A 5,063-nucleotide genomic window follows, 5' to 3' on the forward strand; every position below is an offset into this window, starting at 1 on the left:
GATTTTTTATATGGCAGGCATTTCACGGTCTTCACTGACCATAAACCGCTGTTGGGGTTGTTTACCACCAATAAACAAACTCCCCATATTATTTCCCCTAGAATGATGAGGTGGTCTATTTTTTTGTCAGCTTATGACTATTCCTTAATTCACAAACCTGGTAAGGAGATGGGTCATGCAGACGGCCTAAGCAGACTACCTCTGCCAACAGTAGAAGCAGACCCCGCTCCTGCCGTCAATCTTCTTTCCATTCAGGAGTTGCCTGAATCTCCCCTTAATGCAAGGGATGTGGCTGCTGAAACAGCCACTGATGTCACGCTTACTCGTGTGCTTTCCTGGGTTCTGTCTGGATGGCCTGACAGAAGCCTTGGTACTGAGTTCCAAAGCTTCTGGCTCAAGAGGCATGAGTTATCCACCTTTACAAGTTGCCTGCTTTGGGGCAGCAGGGTGGTTATTCCTACCTCGTTGAGATCTAGAATCTTGATTTTCCTCCATGAGGGCCATCCTGGCATTGTCCGGATTTAGGCGCTCGCGTGCAGCCATTTATGGTGGCCAGGGCTAGACAAGGATATAGAGGCCCATGTGCATGGGTGTCACTTGTGCCAGCGTTCACGGCTGGAGATGCCTCAGGCCCCTGTACACAGGTGGGAGGAAACACATCTGCCTTGGTCCCGAGTACATGTGGACTATGCTGGGCCCTTTCAGGGGCAATTCTTCTTGGTCCTTGTGGATAGTCATTCTAAGTGGCTGGAAGTTGTTCCTGTCTCCTCCACTACTACTGCCAGGACCATCCAGGTGTTGCGAGGCATTTTTGCTGCTCACGGCCTGCCAGATGTTTTAGTTTCAGACAACGGCCCACAGTTCACGTCTTCGGAGTTCCAGGCTTTCCTACAGGCCAACATGATCCGGCATGAGACATCGGCCCCCTTCCACCCTTCCACCAACGGTATGGCTGAGAGGATGGTGCGCGTCACCAAGGACACCCTCAAGAAACTGACTTACGGGGACTGGCATCACAGGTTGGCAGATTTTCTTCTTGCACACCGCACCACACCTTCTGTCTCCACTGGAAAAAGCCCTGCAGAACTCCGCTGGGGTCGCAGACTGATAACTAAACTTGACAGGTTGCATCCTGACAGGTTGGCACCTCTGGTTTCCCAGCCTAGGGCGCCACGGTGTTTGCAAGTGGGCGCTCCGGTTTGGACCCGGAACTACGGTCCCGGTCATCTGTGGATTCCTGCTGTGGTCTGCAAGGTCACTGGGCCATTGTCTTACAAGGTTTCCTTGGAAGACGGCCGCGTTCTTCGGCGGCATATTGACCAGCTGCGTACAAGACTGGACTCTTCCTCTTCTACTCCTGGGTTTTCTCTGGGGGGGGAGGGGGATCAACAGGAGCAAAGGGAAGGCTCGCCTCAGGGTTCCGCAAGTGTGCCCAACAGAGATTCATGGGAACAAGGAACACCACAGACCCGCCAGATGGGGGGTGGGGTTCTGAGGGTTCAGGTAGCCTAGAAGTAGGCAGATCATACAGGAACCCAAGGGAGCAAAGCCCTGGTCTGCATAGCCCGGTGGGCAAGCGAACAGACCAGGCGACAGGAGCCAGGTCACCAGGACCACCAGGGCAACCAAGAGGGGGCAGCCCCGCTACATCAAGTCCACGGGGAAGTCCAGGGTGTTCCCAGGGTCTGAGGAGGTCGCAACGAAGCAAACGACCTCCACAGTATCTGGAGGAGTTTGTAAGGTTGTTGTCAACCTTCTAGAATATGGGTGTTGGTAGTTATTCCAAAATGATAGCACGATACCATAAGGGTGTTATCAAGTAAGACCTCCACAGTCCATACACCTATGGATGAATGAAGTACCACGTCCCTCTAGAAGGTCGCAGTTATCTGCATATGTATGTATGTTGGGGCAGTTTCATCCGGGGGTGAAGGGGTGTTGTGTCCTGAGCCTGCAATAGCAGGCTCGGGATGTTGTCATGGTAACGGGCTGTTGCAAAGCTGCCCGGGACCAGACAAAGCGGCGCCAGCCTGCGCGCATGTGCGAGGTGCAAAGCGCGCTATTTTCCCTGTATCTTTTTTACCTAGGAAACCTGGCCATTGAAAAGGAGGAGAGAGGCCTGCGAGCCTCAGAGTTGTGACGGAGCAATTGGAAGGAGAATAAAGAACTTGTTGCTGACAGTATGTTTGCCTTTCTTTCGCCACTAAGACAAGGACTTAACACATACTATATTTGGAAGTTGAAAGGTTGTAAAAACTCTGCCTGATAGAATGGTATTGTAGAAACAGAAGTGTTTGATGCTGATGATGATTCAGTATATATCTCCTTTCTGCTAAGCACCCATCAAACAGCACGTGCCTATCCTACGTCCTTGGGAAGGGCTAGATAGGTGGATAAAAATGCCAAATAAACATTTGGCTGGCTGTGCGACGAACCCTAATAAATGCACCACAGCTCTCAGTGACTAGGGACAGCTTACACAACCAAGCAAATAAATCAGAATAATATCAATAATGCATTAGAAAAACTCTGGCAAGCGAACAGTTTGCGCAGCTGCCAAGGAGAATGGCTGTACCGGGACGGCGCTCTGGATAAGAGTGCCTCTTTTACAGCCACTTCCCATCTCCCGGCGGGCTTTTTGAAGTCCTAGATCCCTCGGAGGGGGATTGGAAGGAAGAGGCATCCTGCAGAGCGGTCCTAGACGGCAGTCGGGTCCGATAGAAGCAGGGAAGCCTTGGAGAAGCCGGACGGGGGAAGGAGACGGCCCAGCATGGTGGCCGCGAAGAAATAACAGCAGCCAGCTGCGCAGAAAGCTACGGAGAACTAGCGGAGTGATGGTGTGACGGTCTGGTGGTGTGTATATCCAACAACCCCGTGTGAGTGATCTGGGAAGGGAGAACTGCCCCGGAGGATTTCCAAAGAGGGAGAAGAGAAAAGGAGCCCCAGAAAGAAAAGGGTGGAACTTTTCCCCGCATGGATTAGCGGCGACAGAAAACTTGGGGCAAATGAGGTTTTTACCTTAACTAGCTGGACTTCGTGGGCTGAAAAGGATAAAGTCTAAGAGTAGCCCTTCTTTTTTGTGAGAAGCAAGTAAGAATTCAGAACAACTCAAAAAATGAGGGATAAAAAGTGCCGATGAAGCAGAGAAAGTGGACATTTTGAACTAGTGTTGAAGGCTGCACAGCATTGAAAGGGAGAAGGGAGACATCTACTGGCCAAGAAGAAAATAGACATAGAGATAAAAGAAAAACTGCAAGAGAGAAAGAAAATTGGTGACTAAAATTAAGGAGAGACCTTTTACATTTGTATACCCTGTTGAATACATCTATAAATATAATTGTTAAATTGTATATTGTACTGCCAATGAACTCATAATACTGATTACTATTTATAAGATAATTAATTACTGTGAATTAATAGTGTGATTGTTATACATCTCATAAGATTTTAGCACTATCTAAGATAGAAAATATAAAATATTACTTTACCATAAAGGCAATTATGGACAGAGGAGGCACGAATTAGGCAAATTATCCTCTCAGGTGTGCTGGAAAGAAAAACAAGGATTGTATACAAGTGGGAGGGCTTGTTCACAATATTCCGAAAAATGACAAGTATTCCCAATTTAACAAGAGTTGGGATAGGAAAGAAGCAAATTACTCAAATGACATCAGTTGAACTGAGCCCAGCGGGGCAAAGATCAATAGAAGAGATGATGCAGCGAGAAAAAGCGAGCTCATTTAAGGAATTGCAATTGATGTTACAATCTATGCAGGAAGTAATGTTAAGAAACCATGAAGACTTGAAAAAAGAAATAGGAGAAGTAAGGAGTGACACTGGAGAACTCAAAGAAAAGATTGGGGCGATGGATGCGAAATTTGAATGCTTTCAACAACAAATCTTAAAAAATGAACAGAAATTACTAGAGATGGAAGAAAGAATGAATAAGGAAAAGAAAAGGGTAGATGAAATGAACGAAAAACTTTTACAAGCTAATAAAGAATTAGAAAAAACAGTCATTTCACTTGAAACAGAGAAAGCAGACCACTATCTACGTTTCCAAAATGTGAGAGAAGAGAAAGGGGAAGACCTCCCAGAAACGATGGCAAATTTGCTAGCGGAAGCCCTAGGAAGTAGGAGGGAAGAAATGGTGAATGAGATGGATGAAATATATAGGATCCATACTAATTACGCGAGAAGACACAATCTGCCCAAAGAAGTTCATATTAGATTTGTCAAAAAATCGGTTAGAGATTAAATTTTATACAGAACTAGAGACGATCCGATAGAATTTAGAGGAAAACAACTAGTTGTTCTTAAACAAACCCCTAGAAGGGTAAGAGATTTAAGAAGGCCGTATCAACAAATAACATCTAAACTAACAAGACAAAATATTAACTTCAGGTGGCTGACAGCGGAAGGCATTATGGTGACATGGCAAGAAAAAAGATACAGGTTAGATACAATAGATAAGGCAGAAGAATTCTTTAGGCAATATTCTTGTAGTGAAGAAGAGTCAGAAATAAAAGAACCGAGAGGAGAAGGTGCTACAGGAGAACAGGTGATAGAAACAAGGGAATTACAAAGTATAGAAAAGGAAACCAGGAGAGGGAAAAAACGGAAAATGGAAATGGCGATGAGGGTAGACTTAAAGAATCTAAAGAGAGCAAACCAACAAGGACGACTAGATCGAAATACAAGCAGTGATATGGAAGAAATAGCGATTTTATCTTTAAATGTTAATGGCTTAAACTCCCCCACAAAGAGGAATAAAATTTTCAATAAGCTTAACAAAATGCATCTGGATATAATAATTTTACAAGAAACACATATAAATAGGCAACATCAAAAGTTATTGAATTAGAAACAGAAAAGACAAAATAAGGGAAAACTGGAGGAAGAATATAAGACACTTGAGAAAGAATTACAGAAAGATACACAAAACAAAAAGATTAAAAATTTAATGGAACTGAACAAACATAAAATGAACTTACTAGAAAATGAAGAAGTGGCAATGAAAATAAAGGCAGCTAAGCAAACCTTTTTTGAGCATGCAAACAAAC

The sequence above is a fragment of the Protobothrops mucrosquamatus genome, unplaced genomic scaffold, assembly GCF_001527695.2.
Source record: "Protobothrops mucrosquamatus isolate PMUCROS unplaced genomic scaffold, P.Mucros_1.0 scaffold4045, whole genome shotgun sequence".
NCBI lineage: Eukaryota > Metazoa > Chordata > Lepidosauria > Squamata > Viperidae > Protobothrops > Protobothrops mucrosquamatus.